Source organism: Pelobates fuscus, chromosome 1, assembly GCF_036172605.1.
Source record: "Pelobates fuscus isolate aPelFus1 chromosome 1, aPelFus1.pri, whole genome shotgun sequence".
In the NCBI taxonomy this organism is placed as follows: Eukaryota; Metazoa; Chordata; class Amphibia; order Anura; family Pelobatidae; genus Pelobates; species Pelobates fuscus.
The window spans coordinates 111289413-111315142 of NC_086317.1; the positions used below are offsets into that span (position 1 = coordinate 111289413).

Sequence of the window (25730 nt, forward strand, 5' to 3'; positions counted from 1 at the left end):
GCAACAATGTTACATGGATAATACTGCTTAGAAATCCTATCTAAGAACACACACAAAAAGGCTTTGCAGTATATGGTGATTCCTTTCAAAATTCCCATCACACACCGTAAATAAATATGCTGCAATCACAAAAGAGGTCCAACTCGAGTGCCCTTTAGCAATTTACTCTCATATTTACACATCCCCCTAGTATAATATACCCTACCTCTTCAGTCATACAAACAACCTTGATGATTTTGTTCTCTTTGAATTACTCTAGAATTAGCTGCTCTTTGCATTAGGTTGTAGATGTAGATATGGTTTCTGTAGCGATGATGCAGACTGCAGCAATCTATTGGCTGCTGGCTTTGTAAATTTCATTCAGTTTGCTCCAATAGCTGAGGAAGAACGACTGGTACAGCCTGGTCCTCTCTCCCTCTCTACCTCTCTCTCTCCTCTCTCTCCCCCCACCACCCCCCAATCTCTTTTTTTTTTTTCCTTGCAGATCGGTCTCTCTCTCTGTCTCTGCATAGGCAATCAGAGCCCTTTACTCACAGAGCCTCCTCGCACTGATTGTAATGAATTTTCATGCTGCAAGAATATAGAGCAGATGCTTCTTTTTTCCTCCCTGCTATCAAGACACCAACGTTCTGTTTTCTGGTTATCACATTCCTTTGGACTGCAAGACCGCCTTGGATTCCAAGAAATATGCATATTTATTTGTCAGTGTGAAAAAAAAAAGAAAAGGCATCGAGCCTCTCCATTAGGATTCTCTTTTGCACGATTTGGCTGTGCCTGGAACACTGCATTCACCTCTGCCTGCTACTGCTGTGTGAAGGTAGGTTCCCTTCACACTTTCACAAGCCTTTTCCTATGTGAGTTAACATAAGTATGCTTGCAAAACGGTCAGCTATGCTGCAGTCTGTACTGTGACTACTTTTCCCTTATGGTTGCAAGTCAATACTTTTTTTCCTAGTGCTACACACTCTGTTCTGTTCCCTTCTGATCCCCCTGATACTGTATGTGTTCTGGGCTGTACTGCTTATTTTGCTGCAGTCTTCAGCTCTCTAAAAAGGATCTGTGGATATGTGTGATGTTTACAAAGTAGCATATCAATGTTACAGACAAATAAAACAGTGTATAGGAAAGGTCTGTAAAATTCAGGGGCAAAAACAAATATGCAGCCTTTTGTTTTTTCTCTCCCCCCCCCCCCCCCCCCCCCATTAATGAGATCAGAGAGAAAGCAGTACTTGTGCTGTGTCTGGGAAGCAAATTCCAAACCATTATGTAGTGTAGTATTGGTTAATCAAAGGGAAAACGAGGATTATTTGTATCATTCAGCCCTGGATGCTGGATTTCAAGATCTAATGATTTCTCTCTCTAGTTTGCTATAGTGTTGCAAAAAAAAAAAAGAAGAAAAAGTGTTTAAATGCGTTGTTAAAGGAAAGGGGGGTTATTTTTCTGTGAAGTGATAGGAAATGAAGGACATGATGTGAAAAAAGATGAATGCTATGTAATAACTAGGACATTTCATGTAGACTAGTGATTATTTGATGAATAGCTTGCTGCTATGATTACAACACATCTCTTGCTATTATATATAGAGAGAGAGAAAGAGAGAGAGAGAGAGAGAGAGAGAGAGAGAGAGAGAGAGAACTGTTATGTTTCATGATTATGCTTTAAACACCTGCAAAGGAAAAGTTAAAAATTACAGAGACTAATATAACCATCCTTTTCTCTAGTTTATACTACCCCCTCTACCTCTCCCCCCACCCACCTCCCCCATTTCCCACCCCCGCCCCTACACTAAATAGATGAATGCAGTTCTTCATAACTCGATTATTGCCTTTATTTTGGTTGATTTTCCTCTCCCCCATAAAGCAGAACTGGTCCCCCCACCCCTCCCCTCACTCCACCTTGTTTAAGCTGCATGGCTGATCTGATCTTGCAGACATTACCCCGCTTTGCATGCCACTGAGAACAAGTGTAGACTTAGAGGTCTCCTGTCTCCTCCATGCAGTGGTTTTTAGTAGAAGATCAACCTGGCCATCTGGATGTACTGAAATACACGAAAGGACTAGACTAGCACCTGATTGATCTATTCTCTGTAAAGGATATTACACATGGAGAATGCTGTGATTTCTCACAATTTTAGGATTTCAAACTCCCCAAAGAAAGGAGCAAGCCTCTTACCACACTTACCATATCAGTAATGCAACCAGCTCATTTCCATGGAGCTTACCTACAGGACATATATTTGGAGGGATGAGAGTATCCCAGTGTAATTCAGCTTTGGTATTTAACCATGCCTGTTCCTTTTTGACTTAGCGTTTGTAAAAGAAGATTTTGAGAAACAAAAGCAGTTTAATATACACTTGGTTCAAGTCAGGTGGAAGCATTGGCTTTGACATATACAGATATTAAGCAGGGTACCCACTAGACAAAATTGATGCTGATAATCTCTAGAATGTTGTGGCCTATTAAATGTTTTGTATATATATCATTTCCCCCCTATTTTATGCATATGCTAACAGGTATGCTCCATTAGCTATTATTGCTTTCTACTAATAATGCAATCCAGTGTCTCTAGCATATGTTCTGAACGATGAAATGGCAAGTGAATGGTGTATGCATGATGTTAAATCATGGGTTTCACTGGCATTAATTAACCACCCACTGTGAAATTTGACGTTTCTCAACCTCTTCCTTGCTATATATGTCACATAACGTTATAATAAACGATCTTCACCCGAGGTCATTTTATCTTGGAGCTTTACCTATCTCTTTGCTGCTGTCCTAGGTACATTGCATTGACTCATTGATGAGCTATTACTCAACACAGTCTTACTCTTTAAAAGGTTATTGAAGTCACATCAAATCTTGAATGCATGGACTCCAACAAGTCTTTGAAATGTATCCATAATGTATTCCCTTTAGAAGGCATCAACTGTACACCATAGGATGTGCTTGAGTCAATCCTGCCAAGGGTTACTGGTTACCCTGATCTAGTCACAATTAAAATACAATCTTATGTATTTTCAGAAAGCATACAACCATGTACTCAGCTATAATTGGTTTAACCCAGTGTGTGCGGTTCAGCAGATTATTATGGATAAACTCAAAATATAAGATTCATAATAAAAATATAAACAGCAACAAGAACAAGAATCTGTCCTTTTAAGATGATTCCACAAGGTGGTAGTGTGTACACTTTTTTCCCCTCAATGTTCTTTCTCTGTAGTGGTCACTTACATGTAAGATTTAGTTTGATGTATATGAAGAGACGTCTATGTTATATTTAACCACTTGTACACCGAAGCTGTTTGCTGAACTTTTTGGTATCCTATGTATTACATTTTGATTCCATAAAAATATACTTTTATTCTGCAAGCAAGGCCTCAGTGTAATACCTGCAAGACGATTTGTTACACTGATTGAGAATACAGTTTGTGAATTAAAAGATAGCAGATTGATGGATAGATTGATAGATAGATGGATAGATAGATGGATAGTTGGATAGATAGATCTTATAATTTGCACGTTATTTTAAACACTAATAATGTAGTATCTAAATTTTGTTATTCTTTTTAAATGACAGTATTAGGCATATATTTCCCAATTAACATTTTTTTTTATTAGAATTTGTCAAATATGAGTAAATTCTTGCACAACATCCAGTCATCCATTGAATGATTAGGTGTTGACTTAGCTAATTAGAAATCTGTTCTTCAGATTCTTGGGTATTATGCCATTGCACTGAATTTATTGACAGCTTATTCCCTACACAGTTCCTGAGGATTTTCCATTAGTCTTAAAGTTCAGGACATCAATCTTACAAGAAATGCAAATGGAAGTCGATAAATAATTGCCAAAGACATCTGAGTACCCCCTTTTTTGCTGTCAGTTTAAACAATCACTCTTTATATGTGCATCCTCTTGAATTCATTGCAGTGCAATATACCCATGCTCATGCTTCTGCTCTCCCTGCAGCCCTGCTGCACTGCAACTCCTATTAAGCTGTTGTAAGCAATTCCGCATTGGTAGTAATTAATGAGAGTTTTAGTCTTCAGTAGTGCATTGGGAATTCTTCCTTAAACAGCTGGACAATAGACTGAATATTAGCCCATCGCATCTGTTGAGGTAGTTTTATCGATGGTTCTGTAAACGGAGTCATATTGAATTGAAATTATTATTACTATTATTATTATTATTTTAATTTCACAAAACAAGGTTACCTACCAATAATGTACCTTTTTGTGCAATGTAATATTTTTTATATTTTAAAAAAAGTAGAGAGATTGAGCGTTGTCTGATCTGTTGTACAAATATATCTATATATGTGTAGGAAGCCTGAATCTCAAGGTCATTCATGAATTTTGAATAATATATTGTTAGGAATACTTAAAATAGAAACAATCTTCCTTAGAGCTGCACATGTTATATTTTACAATCAAGACAACTAGCTTTTAATTTAGCAGTTTAACAGTCCTGCGTATAACTATACCCCTTCCCTGTGTAGCTTAGATTACTGTGTATGTAAAGTGTTTTACCAATGGGTACTCATTAAATAATTGAAATCTATTTTAAAAACAGTTTTACCAGCATTGATGATATAATTGTATTGGCAAACTTTTTTTTTTTAAGTTTATCTATCACCTATCTGTCTGTTCTTCATTTTGCTACATGTTACAAATGGTGCCTGTTAGATAATTATTTACATCATATGTTTGCATTAATAAAGCCTTCAGTCACGTGATGTAAAAATAAAAAAAAATCATCCTTCTCCCCCACCCAAAATAAAAATAAAAAAACATGAACGAGGACTGCAGTTATTTATTTTGAGTATCAATATCGGCCTTAACTAAATTTAATTAAAATGTTGACACTTGCTCAATGAATGCAGCAGGGGTGTAATCGGTGTGTCTCTGAATTGTAGAGTAGTTGGGTTTAATTGAGGGTACTTAATTGAAAACATTTAACAGAAACCTTATGAGGAAACATTTTTATAGTTCAATGCAATACTAATTGACTGGGTACATTTTGCATACATAACAGAAGAGGTCTGCTTCTGTTTCTGACACATTCCCAATATAACCCCCTTGGCTTTCAAAAATAACTATCTGCTTTCCTTGTTATGCAGTTATTCATGATGACAGAATCACCTGGAATAATAATAACAAAAAAGGATGAAGGCAAAGTGTTCCCCTGCTAAGAAACATATTGATCTGTCATTTGTGGAATCATGTTTATAAAGGGAGGGAGTGGTTTGATGACACTTGTTACTGGTGTAGAGTAGGTTACAGGACTACAGTAAATATCCTATAAGACACCTTATAATAAAAGGTTAGACGTAAGCTTACAGCTGGCAATAAGCCACCGAGATCAATATGGAGCTCTCATTTCAAACAGCAGCCTTTTTTTCTGTCACAGTTCAGCTCAGGTGCACTCATGCAATGTTTGTAAAGCATTTATGCTCAGAGCCATTTCAATCCCTATATTTGACAGGGTTATGTACTCAATTCTGTCACCTTTTACCAGTATGCATTCTGTTTGCTTTACCATTCCAAAGACCCGAATGATGAAACGCTAGCTGTGTATTTTCTATACTGATGACTCATATTGTATATTATTATAGAATAAGTTTATAGAAGGCTGTTTATGGTAACAGGTGTAATTATAACATTTCAGTTAAATAATATTTTTTTGTGACTGGCATATATATATTCCTCATTCTCTGGTCCTCTATCAGAGGCCTGGGAGTATAAGGGTTATGTGCAGTATCTTAGCAGTTCCTAGAACTGCACTCTTCTGGACAGCAATCTCATAGGTTAACCTGGAATCTGTTAAGGCCACTCCCCCAATTGGGGGTCATGGCCCTAAGTGCTCCTATCAGATGTGGGACATTTACACTTTACACATCCTTTCTATGTCTTGTTTCAGTCCTTGGTATTCGTCCATCTTCTCATGTTACTTCTTCCTGATGTTATAATCACTTGGCATTGCCACATCCACCACCACTGCAGCCTTCTGTTCCTTGTCTATCACCACAATGTCAGGTGTCCTAAAGCACTTTAGCTTGCTGAAGTGCTTTGTGTATGAAGAGTGTGTCTTTTTCATTTTTCAAAAAGTTCAGATTTCAATCGAAATTTACACCTTTATAAATTAACTTTGGTACAACCCCTTCCTAGCTGTCAATCAGTTAATACCTCTTGGTAGTTTATCTCAGTGGAGATAAACTCAAGGAGACTGCAATTGCCCAGTTGCCTTGCAAACACTTCTCAATGAGTTGCATTAGGAAGTATGTGATTGGACAGCCAGTCTGGACTGGGGAAGAAAAGGAGGGCTTTTAAAGGCTGCAGACAAGAGATCTGCAGCTTTTGCAAGCTGTTTTAGATACACCCCCATTATAAAATAATAGAATAATTAAATGCATGTATGTTTTCATTGGGGCTGTATCTAATAAACAGTGATTATATATTTAGGATGTGGATTATTCATTTAACAATTATAGGAAACACATATAAGAATAGGACTCTTAGGTCAAATATTTAAAAAATATACTTTTACAACATATTTATCAAGATTAGGCACAATTTTGAGCTCAGGTATCCTATATAACTTTTAGTTTATTTTTGGTTTATTTTTCGTTCTGTTCTAACATTCAGCAGTTAATAACAGTTTATCAGTTTAACATGATATGAGGCTTGGCCATGAATACAGGTCAGTTTCCCACCTATGCATGATGACAACGCAGTAGTTTTCAACCTTGGTATTAAATAGCTAAGTGTTCTGTTTATTTTATACCATTTGTCGCTTGGTTCTTTTTATTTTTCAGCTTTTGATGACAGCTTCAAGTCACCATGGCAACTTCTGTTATGTGCAATTGATCTGGGAGTTAATGCTATTTAATGCCATTTAATGTGTTTACTTTTAGTATGTCACCATGTGCTATCTCTGCCATTTATTTTTAACTCTATTTTCATTACTGGTAAGACTTTTTATTATACTTGACAGCTATTGTTAGATGTAACCATAACTGCCAAGTGCCAAGGTGATCATTTTATTTTGGGTCCCTGGACTGTTTTTAATTTCCCTTTTTTAAGGTTGACCAGCCTACTACTTTTTTAAAGTATTGCCAAGTTCTTCATGCAGTCAATTTGCACTGCAATGCACTGCAACCAACTTATAGTGTGATCACTACATTTCCAGCCTCCTAGTCATCACTGGTCTAGTTCCCAAATCTACACCATTGTGCAACTTAGCTGCACATAAGAATTTTGTTTTGTATATTGGCACCAGGGTTAAAAGCTTGTCATGCCCATAGGCTGAAGGGAACCCATTAGGTGGTCCATGCATTTAAAGAACAACTGGACTCCTGCCACACCGGTAGTGATGGGAAGAAGTGAGTTCAGGTCACTTCCTCCCAGCTTAAAGAGCGTCACGCAGAGGGACATCTTCTATTTCTAAAACATTGTAATGTAATGTGGTGGTCACACTGAATCCTCCACTTCTGGGAGGGAATAGGTGGGTAACAAGGACCTCAAGTTTGAGCAGGGCTCACAAGTACTGATTAACCGTATTTTTCCTTCTGTCGCAAGAACTCCTACTATCATGAAGCATCCTACAAAAATATATGCAGCAATGTTGTTTCATGCTGGGAGTATTGCAAGGTGTCATTGGCTGCTGTCAATCCTGCTGGTGTTTTAGCCAGTGGTCTATTGTATATAGGTTAAGGTACAGCGGGTGAAGGGCTCAGAGGTGGGGTGTGGGAGCTGCTTGGCTCTCAATTGTTCAAATGCCAACAGTACACACAAATAGAAACCTACATGCAAACACATAAATTCCATTCAAAAACACGCTTACACTCAAACACACAAACACTGCTCACAACTACAACCTTGCGAAGATGGGCACATTATAGATGCCAAATTGTCAAAGCATTGTTGGAGTTTTATGACAGATGGGGATCCACCATTAGCTACCCTTGCGCTGCGGTGGGGGAGCAAATAATGTCTTGCACCAGGGACCTCTATACATTAGTTCTGCCACTAATAGATTACTTATCTTTTATCTCCACCCTCTTTTTGTTTTCTTTTTCCATGTGTTTTTCGCAGATTGTAGGTATTGTAGAACATTAAACCTGATGTGAGTTCCACTTAAATGTGAATGCATTCTGTAAATACCAAATAAATAACTCTGCATATAATATGAGTCTGTTTCTTGGAAACATTTAATGTTTCAACTTCAAGAGTAACACAAGTATTTTTTCATCCTGTGAAGGATATTTTAATTTACTTTTTGCGCCACTCGTGTTTTAGTCGGTTTGACTATGTGCCACATGATTGCTGCCATAGCAACCTGTAACCATGCCATTGGATGATGGATATATAGAATACATAATATACATGTAATATACATATATACAGTACATCCAGAAAGTATTCAGATCCCTAACATGTTTCCAATTTTTTAATATTGCAGCCTTATTCTACAATTGTATAAATTTACTTTTCATACCAATCTACATTCAATTTCCCCAAAAGACAAAGCAAAAAACAGATTTTTGCAAACTTTGCAGATTTATTAAAAAGAAAAAAACTAAAATATTGCACATTGGAATTCTGTTGAACAGTATAATTGACCAGCTTATCGGGCCATGTTGAAAGGCCCTAGCCTAATGACTGGGGCAGAAAGAGATAGCTTTGAACTGAAGACAGTTCTTTCCGAGTATTTTTTCTATTTTCATTTTGACCATAAAACGTGTATGTTCTATACTCCATGGGCTGAATTTTATTACCAAAGATAAATGTAACACGAGTAATTGAAAAAGCAGAATTCCTATTGCTGTCTATGGGAAAATTGCTATTCAACTGCCTGAAATAAATATATCCCTGCTAATAGGATCCATACAAATAGGCCTTTGCCTGAAATGCCTATAGAGGATATTGCATTTTCCATTGTAAGAGCTGTAAGTGGTAATGCCAAACTTGAATATAAACTATTTGTAGGGATCGATTCTAACTCCTTTTAAACTGCAAAATGCATGTGAGATACTCTGGTGAACAATAATATAAAATCCATAAATATACTTTTAAGTTCTCCTGAAATCTAGGACCCTAATATCCAAATTTTCTGAAGTCTTCTTCTTAAGGACACCAGAAAAATAATAAAAAAAAAGCCTAGAGCAAAGCAGACCTTGTTGGGTGACTGGCAACATATATGTCACCTAGGCACAACCCCTATAACAGCTATATTCAACTGCTGAAGTTGTTTGTTGCATGCTGGCATACTTGTTTAATTTCGACAACTTCCGATACTGTGGCTCTTAGAACATAGCAAGGTATGCATTTAGCTTTTTCTTGAATAAAGAATTAAACCAAATAAGAAGTTTAAGAGACGTATTCGTTAAAAGTTGCACTTAGTCTCAGACTTGCACAATTTAGGATGGCAGCAATTTGGGTAAAATTCTTTAAGTCAAGTTTCTGTTAAAGATCATTTTAAACTCGCCTATAATAGGCATTGCTTTAAGGGGTATTTTGTGGCTGAAGCCCTAGATGTGGGTGGATGATTAATTACTGAAAAACACCTCAACTTATTAAGTTCCAGTTGAACTTGGATATAAGTTTTTGGAAAAATGCAACATTTTCCAAATTTTGAGCAATACGTTCATTCATATGAAATACAAATAAACTAATTGCAGTTTACATGAAATGGCTAGAAAACGTGCTCGCTGATGAAAATTAGAAAATTAGCTTCATTCATTTGGTCTTTGACTAATCACAATGAGGAAGCTACCATCTCCCTGCTCCCTTCTTGTAATTCGTTCATTTAAAAATAGAAGCAGCAAGGAGTATATCTCCTGTTTCTCTTACAGTTCCTTTTCAAGGGACACTTTAGGCACTATAACCATTTCATCTCATTGAATTGGTTAAAGTGCCTGGAGTCAACTGGCACTGTCTCTCCATTCAGTGTTAAACCCTTTTCGTCACTTTAACCTTGCCTTCTCATAGCTCCAATAGAGATATAAATACAAAAAGAGAAGTCCTGCGCTTAGTCCCATGCTGGACCAGCTGCAATGACTACAATACACATCAGCCCCAATATATAGTAAAAACCAAAGTAAAGAAAATGTTACTTGCGCTTTCTCCTTAATCCCTATGTATATTTAGACAAATGGAGGTCATTTAGTTGCTCCAATGGCCATTGGAGGTAAGGCCCGCCTGCCAACGTCAAGGCAGACCCCCCTAAGCGGGTCCTAACACTGACCCTTCAGCCTGCTTCCTTGAGCTTCTGGCAAAAATATCTCTAATGAGACAGAAAGGGGTATTCCTTATATACACCCCTATACCTATTAACCCTTAATAGGGAACACATGGGATGGGCAGCAGCATTGTAACCAGGCTGTGTGATACAAAGTAAATACAAATACCTGGCAAAAATATCTCTAATGAGACAGAAAGGGGTATTCCTTATATACACCCCTATACCTATTAACCCTTAATAGGGAACACATGGGATGGGCAGCAGCATTGTAACCAGGCTGTGTGATACAAAGTAAATACAAATACAAAAAGAGAAGTCCTGCGCTTAGTATATAAGGAATACCCCTTTCTGTCTCATTAGAGATATTTTTGCCAGAAGCTCAAGGAAGCAGGCTGAAGGGTCAGTGTTAGGACCCGCTTAGGGGGGTCTGCCTTGACGTTGGCAGGCGGGCCTTACCTCCAATGGCCATTGGAGCAACTAAATGACCTCCATTTGTCTAAATATACATAGGGATTAAGGAGAAAGCGCAAGTAACATTTTCTTTACTTTGGTTTTTACTATATATTGGGGCTGATGTGTATTGTAGTCATTGCAGCTGGTCCAGCATGGGACTAAGCGCAGGACTTCTCTTTTTGTATTTGTATTTACTTTGTATCACACAGCCTGGTTACAATGCTGCTGCCCATCCCATGTGTTCCCTATTAAGGGTTAATAGGTATAGGGGTGTATATAAGGAATACCCCTTTCTGTCTCATTAGAGATATTTTTGCCAGAAGCTCAAGGAAGCAGGCTGAAGGGTCAGTGTTAGGACCCGCTTAGGGGGGTCTGCCTTGACGTTGGCAGGCGGGCCTTACCTCCAATGGCCATTGGAGCAACTAAATGACCTCCATTTGTCTAAATATACATAGGGATTAAGGAGAAAGCGCAAGTAACATTTTCTTTACTTTGGTTTTTACTATATATTGGGGCTGATGTGTATTGTAGTCATTGCAGCTGGTCCAGCATGGGACTAAGCGCAGGACTTCTCTTTTTGTATTTGTATTTACTTTGTATCACACAGCCTGGTTACAATGCTGCTGCCCATCCCATGTGTTCCCTATTAAGGGTTAATAGGTATAGGGGTGTATATAAGGAATACCCCTTTCTGTCTCATTAGAGATATTTTTGCCAGAAGCTCAAGGAAGCAGGCTGAAGGGTCAGTGTTAGGACCCGCTTAGGGGGGTCTGCCTTGACGTTGGCAGGCGGGCCTTACCTCCAATGGCCATTGGACCAATAGAGATATGGCTATGCAGAGATTGCACACTTTTATGTAGTCTTACAAATTCATCCTAGGCTATTCATTGAGCACTTTTCTTCCTGGCTTCCCTACTTCAACTCATCTAGCACTCCTTCCCTTATACTTGGGGATTTCAATATCCCAATCAACAAGCCCAACTTTACTAATGCCTCTCGTCTGCTCTCTTAACCTCCTCCTTTGGCCTTACGCAATGGTCCAATTTAGCAACCCATACAGCAGGAAACACTCTTGATCTCGCCTTCACCAATCTCTGCACCACCTCTAATCTCTCCAATATTCCTTTTCCTCTATCTGACCACCACCTGCTGACTTTTGACATCAGCATACCTAAGACCCAATTGACACCACCGTCTGAACATCAATCTCACAGAAACCTCCAATGTCTTGACCTAGAGCATTTCTCCACTAATCTCCAAACTCTCCTTTTACCTATCTCAAACCTCACCTGTACTAGCTCTGCGACCTCCTTCTAATATTCCACCCTCTCCTCTCAACTAGACATGGCACCTCCTACATTTAAACGCAGCAAGCGCCCCCAACAACAACTTTGGCACACCAAGTTGACTCAATACCTCCACAAATGCTCCAGAACTGCTGAACGCTGCTGGAGAAAGTCTCACTGTGCGTCTGACTTTTTCCACTACAAATCTATGCTGCGCTCGTACAGCTTGGCTCTTTCCTCTGCAAAAGTAAATTACTTCAATACCCTCATAACCACACTCTCCTGCGAACCCAAATTACTATTTCACATATTTAACTCTCTTCTTCGCCCTATTGTTCCTCCTCCTCCACCTACTAACTTGACAGCCTCAGACTTTGCAACTCACTTCACTTCAATCAGGGAAGAGATCTCTCATCTTTATTCTTCCCCTTACAATACTTCACCTAACCTCACTCCCTCTGCTGTGCTATGTTCATTCGCACCCACTACAGCGGAAGAGGTTTCGGCTCCACTACAGTCCTCCTGCCCCACCACCTGCTCCCTAGATCCAATTCCCTCGCATCTCATCCGTACTCTGTCTTCTTCTCTTTCTCTACCTCTCACAAAAATTCTCAATCTCTCTCTCTCTTCTGGCATATTTCCATCGCCCTTCAAACATGCAACTGTAACCCCAATTCTAAAGAAGCCGAAACTTGACCCTAACTCCCCATCCAACTACCGTCCTATCTCGCTAATGCCTTTTTCATCCAAGATCCTTGAAAGAGTTGTGTATGCGAGATTGACAGACTTACTCAAGTCCAACTCTCTGCTAGACCCGCTTCAGTCTGGTTTCCGTGCTAAGCACTCTTTGGTAACGACACTGACCAAAGTATCCAATGATCTACTTGCTGCAAAATCTCATGGTCACTACTCTATCCTAATTCTCCTTGACCTTTCTGCGGCTTTTGACACTGTTGATCATCAAAAGCTTCTTCTCATCGTCGACCAGACGAGGGACACCTACGCCCACCCTACCCCTAACAGACAAACACCACTAGTCAATACATCATCTAATAAACCCCCTACCACACAAGACACAGACGACAAAACCCATGCACTGCATAGCAAGGGAAAACACAAACAACCCACCAAGACTCACAAGACAACCCCTACCCTCATCCGCCTACCTTGACCAGACGGACTTACCCCCAAAGAAGACCACCACTCACCAACCGATAACATAGAACCATTCAAATCAAACCTGCAACTACATAAGGAAACCATGACGTGACACAACACACCAACACTGACGAGAGTCTCTCCCCCCAAAACAACCACCACCCACCCCCGAGGACCCAACTGACACGGTGACACAGGGGGCCATACATGGCCACAATAACACGGAATAGCACTAAACCAACATTGAAACTTAACCTATATCTGTTATTCCGGTATACAATGCCGTAATGTATGGATCCTCTAACCCCCTTTTTTTTTCTCCCATTCTGTATACCCCCCCGAATGCTTAAATATTCTACAAATAAAGAATTAAAAAAAAAAAAGCTTCTTCTCATCCTCTGCAATATCGATCTACAAGTTATTGCTCTGTCCTGGTGCTCCTCCTACCTCTCCCAGCGCTCTTTCAGTGTTTCTTTCTCTGGCTCTGCTTCTTCTCCCAAACTCCTCTCTGTTGGTGTCCCCCAACATTCTGTTCTTGGTCTGTTCTTCATCTATACTGCCTCCCTTGGTAAACTCTTTAGCTCCTTTGGCTTCCAATATAATTTCTATGCGGATGACACGCAAATCTATCTGTCCTTCTCACCGTCCCTCTTGACTAGTGTCTCTGACTGCCTCTCTGCTATTTCTAACTGGATGGCTGCCCACTTCTTTAAACTCAACTTGAACAAAACTGAAATTCTGGTCTTTCCTTCCTCAACTGTTGCTTCTCCTGTGTCTTTCTCCTTCCAAGTCAACAGTGCTACCATCAGCTACACCAAGCAGGCTCGCTGCCTAGGTGTTCTCTTTAAATCTGATTTCTCCTTCACGTCTCATGTTCAGTTTATCACCAATCCTGCTGCTTCCATCTCAAAAACATTGCGCATCCAACCCTACTTAACGCCAGATGCAACTAAGATGCTGGTCCATTCCACTGTCCTTTCTCTCCTTGACTACTGTAATCTGCTTCTCAGTGGTCTTACGTGCTCCCAACTTACGCCGTTACAGTACATAATGAATGCGGCAGCGAGGCTCATCTTTCTGTCCGCCCGCACCTCCCACGCCTCACCCTTCTGTCAGTCCCTACATTGTTTTCCTGTAAGATATAGAGCTCAATTTAAAATTCTGGTTCTTGCTTTCATATCTCTACATAATGCTGCTCCAACCTATGTATCCTCCCTAATACAAAAGTATGTCCTGTCTAGGCCCTTTGGCTCTGATAAAGACTTACGTCTATCTTCTGTCCGTACTCCCACCTCTGATGCTCGCCTTCAAGACTTCTCGAGGGCTGCACCGTTGCTGTGGAACTCACTTCCCTCATCCGTTAGATGCTCACCCAGTCTCCCCTCCTTCAAAAAATCATTAAAAATCCACAACTTCATAAAAGTGTATCATTTAAACTGTTAATAGCTCCGACTGATTGAAACTGTCTTGAAACTGTCATTAGTCTAATACTATCCTTACCTTTTGTGTCACTTTACCCCACTCCCTCTAGCATGTAAACTCATTGAGTAGGGCCCTCAACCCCTCTGTTCCTGTGTGTCCAACTGCTCTGGTTACAACTACATGTTTGTTCGTCAACCCATTGTAAAGTGCAGCGTAATTTGTTGGCGCTATCTAAACAATAACATAATAATAATAACAAAATAATAATACTTGCAATGGCACTTTAATAACCTGAATTCTTTCATATGACTTTCTTAACCAATTACAGCTGCCGATTGCTGGTCAAGCTCTTGCTTCCTGATTACCCCAAGCAGCATGACGAGGATGGGCTGCTACGGACTCTTGTTTAGCATTAACACATTAAAAATGGCTTAATGCTGAATGGAAGGACAGTGTCATGATGACTCTGTAACCACTTAATTGAAATGAAGCAGTTATGGTGCCTACAGTCTACCTTTAAGAATACAAATCATACTTTTATCAGATATCTTCTTTCTTCTTAAAGCTTCTTTTCTTCAGTCCCACAAAGGCCAATAGAAAAACATTAGAGGCCCTTTAAAATTAAAAAGGACCAAACTGTGAAAATAATAAACACCAGCTAATATTTATTTGTAGCCTTTATTGTACAAGCAACTTGCTTCTCACTTTTAGGGGCATGATAGAGGTTTTAAACTCCTTTATAATAGTATTGGGTCATATTGACCCTCATAGAGTCATAGGCTTTTATTTGTTAATATAACCCTTGAGGGACAGGGGGCAGGAAGCAACGAGGAGCTCTGATCCCTGCCGCTTCCATTTCTAACCCCTCAAGGCAAATATGCAAACGAAATCCAGATGAATTAAACCAAAACATGGATGCACCAGCCGAATAGGTTTTCATTTTCTGACAAAACTACTCAGATGAACTGAATCTTCAATCTGTGAACAAATCAAGGTCCAGTTTGCTAATATTTACAGTGTTTTTCTTATTTGAGTTTCTGGTCATGAAACAGCTGACTTGAACAACGTATACTGTTTATCTACCAATGCTCTTTCAAAAGTCAAAAGCCAAAGTAACAAGACCTAGTCCTAGAGCTCTTTAATATTACGTTAATGTGATTTCTTTACAATAGTAACTTATCAGGAAAAAAATCCTATAACATTTTATTGTAAAATCCAAATTAAACTTGTGTTTTTTTTTTATTCAAAGCACAGTAGTTTATATTCTACATAAATTCATTTAAGCAAGTCTGAACCTCATAGTTATCCATTTTTTTTCCATCTGTGTAGTTTTATGTTTCCATTTTACCCAAACTTTGAATTAAATAACATATATCTTTAGGATTAGACTAGATCGGCATATGTCTCACAATTGCCCTTAACAACCAAGCACTTACTTTCACTTTAATACCCAGACCTTTATTTAAACACACATTATATCTTTAACAGGGGTTACATAGTTACATAGTGACATAGTTACATAGCTGAAAAGAGACTTGCGTCCATCAAGTTCAGCCTTCCTCACATATGCTTTTGCTGTTGATCCAAAAGAAGGCAAAAAACCCAGTCTGAAGTGCTTCCAATTTTGCAACAAACTAGGAAAAAATTCATTCTTGACCCCAAAATAGCAGTCAGATGTCTTCTTGGATCAAGCAGCTATTACCCCACTAATTAGAAATTATATCCCTGTATGTTATGTTTTTGCAAGTATTTATCCAATTGCAGTTTAAACATCTGTATAGACTCTGACAAAACCACATATTAAGGCAATGCATTCCATATCCTTATTGCTCTTACTGTAAAAAAAAACTTTTCTTTGCCTTAGATGAAATCTCCTTTCTTCAAGCCTAAATGTGTGACCTACTGTCCTATATATAGCCCTGTTTATGAATAGATTTCCAGATAATGGTTTGTACTGGCCCCGAATATATTTGTATAATGTTATCATATCCCCTCTCAGGTGCCGTTTTTCCAAACTGAAGAGATTTAAATTTTTTAACCTTTCTTCATAACTAAAATGCTCCATTCCTTTTATCAATTTTGTAGCTCGTCTCTGCACTTTTTCTAGTGCCATGATATCTTTCTTTAGAACAGGTGCCCAAAATTGCACAGCATATTCAAGGTGTGGTCTTACCAGCGATTTATAAAGAGGCAAAATTATATTTTCATCTCGAGAATTTATGCCCCTATTTATACATGACAAAACCTTACTGGCCTTAGCAACGACAGATTGACATTGCATATTGCTACCTAATTTGTTGTCTATAACAATTCCCAAATCCTTCTCGTGTGTGGTTATCCCTAGTTCACTATCATTTAGGGTGTAAATTGCTTGTGCATTCTTAACCCCGAAGTGCATAACTTTGCATTTTTCTACGTTAAATTTCATCTGCCATTTTAGTGCCCAGTCACCCAATCTATCCAAATCCCTCTGCAGCAAGGCAATATCCTGCTCACATTTTATTACTTTACAAAGTTTTGTGTCATCTGCAAACACTGATACATGGCTTTTAATGCCCATTTCAAGATCATTTATAAATATGTTAAATAGAAGCGGTCCCAAAACAGAACCCTGAGGGACACCACTTACCGCTTTTGTCCAGCTTGAAAATTTACCATTTATGACAATTCACTGTACTCTATCCTTAAGCCAATGTTCTACCCAAGAACAAGAATATTCATCTTGACCAATTTCTTTTAGTTTGAAGACTAACCTACTGTGAGGAACCATATCAAATGCCTTGGCAAAATCCAAGTAGATCACATCCACTGCAACACCCTGATCTATATTTCTACTTACTTCTTCGTAGAATGCAATTAGGTTAGTTTGACATGACCTATGTTTCATAATACCATGCTGATTATTGCTAATAACACAGTTTTTCACAATGAATTCCAGATTATTAAACCTTAATAGTCGTTCAAATAATTTCCCAGTCACAGAAGTTAAGCTCACAGGTCTATAATTTCCAGGCAAGGATTTTGAACCCTTTTTAAATATAGGAACAACATCTGCCTTCCTCCAATCCTCCAGTACAATACCTGAAACAAAAGAATCTTGAAAAATTAAATACAGAGGTTCACTTATTTCCCCACTTAGCTCCTTAAGTACTCGTGGGTGGATACCGTCAGGCCCCCGAGCTTTATTTACATTAATTTTCTTTAATAGCTGTAGCACCTTGTCTCGAGTTATCCAATCACAAGTTATCTGCAAGTTTGTTGCAGCAATCATATGCATATCTCTTGCCATAGGATCCTCATTAATGTATACTGAAGAAAATAGTTATTTAAAATGTCTGCCTTTTCCTGGTCTTCATTGACTAACAGACCCATCTCTGTTTTCAGTGTACCTACACTTTCATTTTTTGTTTTTTTTAGAATTAATGTACTTGAAAACATTTTTGGAGTTGGTTTTGCATTCTTTGGCTATCAATTTCTCATTTTCTAGTTTAGCCACTTTAATTGCCTTTTTGCAAGTATTGTTGGCTTCCTTATATCTTATATAGAATGCCTCTGATTTGTCTGATTTAAATGCTTTAAAAGCCATTTTCTTATTTTTAATTTCTTGTTTTAATTCTCTACTAAGCCACATTGGTTTTAATTTGTTTCTTTTATATTTATTACCCAATGGTACATACTGTGAAATGTACCTTTCTAATATTTTTTTGAATAGTTTCCATTTTTCCTCAGTGTTTTTATCACTAAGGAGTTTATGCCAGTCAATATGTTGTAGAGCTGCCCTAATCTTATAAAAATTTACTTTTTAAAAATTATACGTTTTAATACACCCCACATGCTTTTGCTTTTTTGAATTTATTTCAAAAGTTACCATATTGTGATCACTATTTCCCAAATGCTCCCCTACTTGAATGTTGGTTAAAAGATTAACATTGTTTGTAATAACGAGATCCAGACAAGCATCCTTTCTAGTTGGTGCTTGTACCAGTTGTGACATAAAGGTGTCATTTAACACATTCAAAAACCGGATTCCCCTAGCTGAAGTACTAGTCCCTCTATCCTAATTTATGTCCTGGTAATTAAAATCTCCAATAATTAATGTGTTACCCCGATTTGCAGCTTTACCAATTTGCTCTAACAGCAGTTCTTCCTCATTAATATTTACATTTGGTGGTTTATAACATATCCCAACCAATAACGTATTTCCCTTTGTTTGCCCCAAGCAGATATCTACCCATAAAGCTTCCACATTTTCCTCGTCACACTCCACATGCCTAAGATTTGACTTGAACTCATGGCTGACATGCAAACATACCCCACCACCCTTCTTGTTTATCCCATCCCTCCTAAATAACGTGTACCCATTTAAGTGAACTTCCCAGTCATGTGTCTCATCCCACCATGTTTCTGTTATGCCTATTATATCGTATTGTTTAGTGTATGCTATTGCCTCTAGTTCCCCCATTTTGTTATATAGGCTCCTTGCATTAGTAAGCATACATTTAATATTACCATGAGTCATTTGTACTTTTTGTGAATTATCAATATTACATACCTCCTCTGAGCTTCCCCCTCCCCCCATCTCCACCCCCTTTGTTCTGAGCTAAAGCCCATCTCATTTCTATCCTATCTCCATTTTCTAGATTGCTTTGACCCTCCCCCCTACTACTAGTTTAAAATCTCCTCCAACCTTCTAGCCATCCTATCCCCCAGCACAGCAGACAATCTTCCGCTTAGGTGCAATCCATCACGACTATGCAGGTTGTACCCAAGCGCAAAATCGGGCCAGTGCTCTAAAAACCCAAAACCCTCTTTCCTGCACCAAGACTTCAGCCACGCATTGACCTCTCTAATCTCCCGCTGCCTTTCTGCTGTAGCGCGCGGCACAGGTAATATTTCTGAAAATATTACCTTGGACGTCCTTTTCTTTAGCTTACTTCCTAGATCCCTGAACTCACTGTTTAGGACCTTCCATTTTCCTCTGACTTTGTCATTGGTACCAATATGGACCATGACAGCTGGGTCATCCCCAGCCCCTCCCAATAATCCCTCCACTCTGTCGGCAACATGCCGGACCCGAGCACCTGGGAGACAGCAAACTGTCCGGTTGAGTCGATCAGAGTGACAGATTACCCTATCTACTCTCTTAATAATAGAGTCCCCTACCACCACAACCTGTCTAGACTTCCTTACCCTCTCAACCCCAGCCGTACTAGATGGGCTGTTCCCACGGCTGTTAGAAGGAACAGCTTCCTGCAGTACAGCTACTCCTGAGCTGATGCACCCAACATCTTCACTCAAAGATGACAAGGGTGCAGTTAAGACACAGGTGTGCACTTAAAGTGAGATGAGTGCAGATAAGACACAGGTATGTCACTTTAACCCCTATATCACAACTCAACTTTGAATTCCAAGTGTCATCTTGTTCAGAAATACTTTAGACTTGAGAAAGGGAGGTTCTTCCGAAAGCTCGACATTAAAAAATCCTGTTAGTCCAATAAAAAAGTTATCACAAGATACAAATGTTGTCTGTTTTTTAAAGCTATAGTAGTAAATTTAAGTAAAGAACATTCTAAATAAAATGACCTTTCTCTTATACAGTCAGCGTTAGAGTATAGAGGCATTTCATTAGCTCACTGGATGAATCGGTTATCAGTGGAATTTGTGCATGGTGTATAATCATAAATGCTAATCAAAGCACGATTCCTAATGTGTTTGCTTTTTGCTGTGCCAAATAAGTGTTCTGCCAGATCTCAAAAGTGCTATTTTAAAGCCTCCTTTATTTTCGCCTACCTTCTGCTAGAAAAAAAATGGCATTTATTATGAGCCTTACATGTTCTCTTGATGTTGTCATTAGAACAGTGATATAAGGCCAAATCTACTTGAAAAATAAATTTACAATAGATTTGCTATTTCTGCCTGAAATTTCTTCTTACATGAATGTGATATACGGTATACTTATAATAGTATTTCATGCAGGTCTATCAAACCATCATTCTAGCATAATTCCACTGCTTTATTTTCTACTATAGTGCCATAGTTTTTTTCTATGATTTACATTTTAGTATATTTTATTATTGTAAAACTAACTTTTAAAGAAAATCTTGTTGACTACTGTTGCTTCAAAAAAAGCTAAAATCACTTGTTACATTTTGGCTAATATGCAAACTGTTTATTAACAGCCAATTATGAAAAACAAATAGTCTACTTTACCTAACCTGAAGTCAGCTTTAAAGGATCACGCAACAGTAAAAAAAAAAATAGCTTTTTCTATATATCCCCAATGAATATATGCATGCATTTATTTATGCATATTGTTATTGCGGGTTCATCTAAAAAGAGCTTGCAAATGCTGCAGTACTTATCCTTGCATCCGTTGCAAGTCTTCCTCTTTTTTACATGAGAAAAATTTGAATATGTGCCATCTGTGTACACGTGTGCCTGGTCTGGAGAAGTTGAAGGATGCTGGTTTGAGGTCTGGTCTGAGGTCTAAAGTAGAGTGCACCTGCCACTTCCTTTAGCTCAGGGGAGCTAATGGAAGGAGGAAGCACGCCTTCTTGGATGTCTAATTGACAATCATTTTTAAAATGTAATTATAGAAAGTGACATTTTTATAAACTGTAATTAAAATAGGATTCTCGTTTCACTTATGGCTAGCAACTGATGCTTGAAATTCAAATTCAAATGTTAAGAAATGTTTTTCGAAACAGCCTATCACCCTACAAAATGATATCAGCATGACAGCAAACAAACAAAATACACAAAATGAAAGACAAAAATAAGTCTATTGGTATGATTGTCCTGCCATGGAAAAAAATAAATACAAAGTTAAACAATTGTAAATAAAAAAGTATATCCCACTAAAACTAGAAACTACTGTCATCACAGGTCTGTTCTGTTCTAAAATTGTGGGACACCTAGATTGTGGAAGATTCAATGTGAGCAGGTACTCAGCCCTCCTAATTGGTGGGAGAGATTTCTTATTCTGCCTCTTTTGACCCACTTTTCCATCCTTATCTGCTACTTTTATAGGAGCTCCATATTGTTGGTTTGTCTCATTGTTTAACCAAACTCCACTGCAATAATCCTAAAAGTAATTTGTCTTTAATCTACAATAAATGTGTATCAGTCTGTGTAAATAGGATGCATTGTTTGTGTTTTATATTCAATTTTAATTGCATAAAAGTTATTAGAAACAATTTAGAAAAAATATTATCATAACAACCTTTTTCCATATTTCCCCAACATTGGCATCTCAAGAAGTGGTTCCACTAAAATGACTGGCAGGACAGTCTGGAGTGAATGCACGCCAGGGTTCCTGCCAATCAATCAGGCCTGCCCACTGAAGGCAGGGCATGCAAGGAGCACTGCTTCAGTGCTTTCTGAAGGGTCCTAGCACCCTGACTGTGGCTCAAATGATGTGCTCACGCTACGCTTTTTGGCATAGTTATCTGGTCATGAAAAGTTGGGAAAGTTAGGACCTGAAAAACAAGCTTCCTCTACAGCTAAATAAAATTAACTGTAGATAAAATTCTTGACAGCTCCTAACAAGTTAAAAATAACCCATTCTTTATTGAAAAAAATAATTAAAACTTGTTTTCATTGAAAGCAGTAATAATAATGCTCCCACTGTATATATGCCAAATATAAAACACAAGTCTATGTGTTTTGTGCTCCTACAGCACTTTATCAAGACCCCACATATGGATCATGCTGGCCTGCACTGATATTGGCACTATGACATGCCACAGCTGTGATTAACATTTTGGCAGAAAAACATAGCCCAATGTTTAACCCCTTAAGGACCAAACTTCTGGAATAAATCGGAATCATGACATGTCACACATGTCATGTGTCCTTAAGGGGTTAAACTTACTGTGCATATCAACATACACATGGGGAAAAGTATAAAAGTACAAAATACCCAAAAAGGAAAACCCCAGAACAACAACAAAAAGACTGTAAGCACAATAAAATGAATCAAAAGAATGTGTATAAACATAGGTATAAGCTTCATTACCCATTCAAGGTTTTTGGATCTTCTCAAACTTTATCACAGTGTTATGACTATTCAAACCTCCAATGGGCTAATAAACCCCTAATGAAAAATAAAAACAAAAAACATCACCATAAACTTCATAAATAATTATTATATTGAAATAAATAATAATGTGTTAAGAACTCTTGTGAGTTTAACAAATGTAAAAAAAAATGTATCTTTAATGTCTAATGGACATTGCTGTAACATAAAAATCATGTTGCCCTAGTTGAAGCACATAAATAAACCAAGTCATAAAGCAAAAATTATTTTTACTAGATGTACAACAAAATGTAAAAGGAATGGTGAATATGAGAAGACTTGATTTCTGCAAACAGTGGAGGTTTTATGAAGGAACCAACATGTTCCATCTGCATTTTATCTGGATACTAAATGTACAAAATCAGTTAGATAACATATCCTAACAGTTGCTAGAGAGAGACTGGAAAGCAAGGTACTTTTGTATTGAAGAAGTTAGTCAATGATTGTGGCTTTGGGTATTAGAAGAAATGGTGTAGTTAATACTTTGGATTCAGGGATGGGTTACAGGTATTATTAGGGCCAAAGTGCTCTTGCATCATCTGGACCTATTACTATTAGGATCTGGAAACATGGTATCTCCTGGTCATTTATTAATGGTTTAGGAAAAATGGGCATGCCCTACACCACATCCTTATATTACCCCTCCCCACTCATACATGGGATTGAGGAATGGATAGATGCTATTTGTCTTTACACAGGTAAGGCTTTTACCCCTTCACCCTAAAGAAGAGATGGAAGACTGTTTGATGTCCCTTCATTTTTGTGGTGGGATCTAAGAAGCCTTGCTGTTTTATTTTAATATTAAATAATATTGGTTAAGAAAGTTGACTGTCTCTTGTTATACAACATTTTTTTGGTCATGGCTGGCTAGATTATAGCTGCAAATTGCAAATTAGCAAATAGTTGCAGCTAGAACATGTCACTTATAATATGATTTCTTCTGGCATCATGTAAGTTTTGCACTGACACTGGGAAAATGCATAAACTGAAAGTGGTGAGCCCACAAGATTACAGATCTTTATTCTGACTTCCAAAGTCAACTCAATGTTTCAGATACATTTTTTACAGCAACTAGTATGCCAGCATTATAGTGTGTACTGTTTGTTCTAGTAATTGAGAGTTCTGTGCCAAATGCTTACTCACATAAATAATATATTGCTGAGCCTTTAATTTTACAAAATGTATTCTTTAATTATTGTCATTGAAGCTCAAGAGCTCAAGATAGTGAAGTGCTATGGAATATTTTTACTGTTCTGTTTCTTCTATGTACCTCCACTATGTTAGCTTCTTCTATCCCATTGTTTTCAGTATCTGCCTACAACTCTTCCCTTTATTAAAACCTGCTTTCTTATGCCTGTCCTTGGTGTTTTTCTACTCTGCTCCTTTGCACTTTTATTCTTACACTGTGTTCAACATCCTTCAACTATTTATAATTCTCATAACCACTGTATTAACTGTCATCACCACCTTTGTTAATATATTTTTCCTCCTTCAATTCTTACCTGGTTTCTACCTCCTTCTGTGTCTCCTGGTCTAAAGACCATGTCCATTTTTTTCATATGTCCATTGAATTCTTACTTTTTCCATACTAGTTCACCCAGACCCATCTTCTCTTCTTATACCTATTATAACATATCATTTTCTTGTGGGTGATGTGGAAAGTTTCCAGTTATTCTTTCCAGTTACATACTTTCTGTACAATATAGACATCATATGTAGTCACCTTGAATGTTGAAGTCCATGGTCTTTGCCTTCTGTAGGCATAGGTCATTCTCTTAGCTTTTTTTTTTTTTTACCTATGTTGATGAATGAATCTCAGAGCTGCCAGTATATGACATCATATTGATTATCAATTATTATTGAGGGTCTGTCTGAAGATGGTGAACTAGAGAATCAAATGCATACTTCCTCAGACTTGACACAGTACTTCAAAGATTCCAGAATGTCTTTTAACTTGCAGAATCTGACAATAATGCAGACAATCACATGCCCTCCTCCCAATGTTTTTTTTTTTTTTTGACATTCTTTATTTTTGCGTGCAAGGAACATGCAGTAACAAGTACGTCTAATGCCCCAACGGCATAAACTCGCGTTTAAACAGTAATCATTACGTTGGTAGAATATATTTTGCACATTTTTATATAATGACATGAGTACAAGTATACATTCGTCACCTAGCCAAGCCTACTCAGTTTTTGTTATTTTGGGGCTCATGCACCCAGGCTCCCCTATAGGTGGTCCTTGGGCGTGTGACTTGGGGGATGCTGGTGTTGGGCTATATTCGCCTTGTGGCAAGTTTGCATCGCGCCCTGATACAGAGGCTTTAGTAAGGTGCTTATTTAAGGTGTGGGCGGGTATAGGGCTTCCCAAAACCGGGTGAGGTTTTCCGCATAGTAGCGCTGGTTCAGGAGATCGGGGTCATGTGCGATATGGTCAAAGGTTGGCTGTTTTTGTGCATTAGTGTTGCTTGGTAATTCTGTGCTGATGGGGTGGGGGGCTGTGGGGGGGATTGGGGGTTAATATGCCTCCCATTGTTATACACTTTTTACAATATCATTACAAGTGTGATGACTGGTAAAATGTCCATGGCCCCTGCTGAACTGCTCACACACATTCTTCCTAAGCTCTATCTTTGACCAAGGAACAAGTTAACTTCCTCTCTTGAACAGATTTGTCATGACTGTGTAAATTAGCTCTTTGGCAACCAAGCTTTTTCAGATTTCTTCTGCCACATTCCTCTTTAGACTCAATCATCTGCCTCACATAATTCACAAAGTTGTTCACAGAGTTGGTATTGTGAGCAACCAGCTTAGAAAAATTATTAATTGGTCTTCGAACAGCTGATCCATCAGCCCCTATGTTAATCTAGTCATGGTAATAACAGTGCTAAATAATATATTGACATTGGCTCTTTAAGAAACTCATCAATTTTGGTGATTTTGAAATTGAATATTACATTTTGAACGGGTAAATCAAATCAATATACGAAAATCCCAGTTGTATTTCAACAAATATTGCATTGTCCATAACATCTCAGAGCAAAATACTTTTGGCTATAAATATATAATATATTTCAATGGTCATTTATTAAC

At 38.1% G+C, this 25730-nt stretch overlaps 1 protein-coding gene across 3 annotated transcripts in view; it reads left to right on the forward strand.

Annotated features, from left to right (window-relative positions):
• The first annotated feature begins 315 nt into the window (after nt 1-315).
• Nucleotides 316-25730, forward strand: part of NLGN4X (neuroligin 4 X-linked) — a 371997-nt gene continuing 346582 nt past the window's right edge. For 2 of the 3 annotated variants that reach the window (XM_063450161.1, XM_063450162.1), the window contains exon 1: nt 316-817. The gene's annotated coding sequence lies outside the window, so the exon portion shown is untranslated. The remainder of the gene's footprint in view (nt 818-25730) is intronic. The other variant, XM_063450163.1, reaches the window with a different exon arrangement.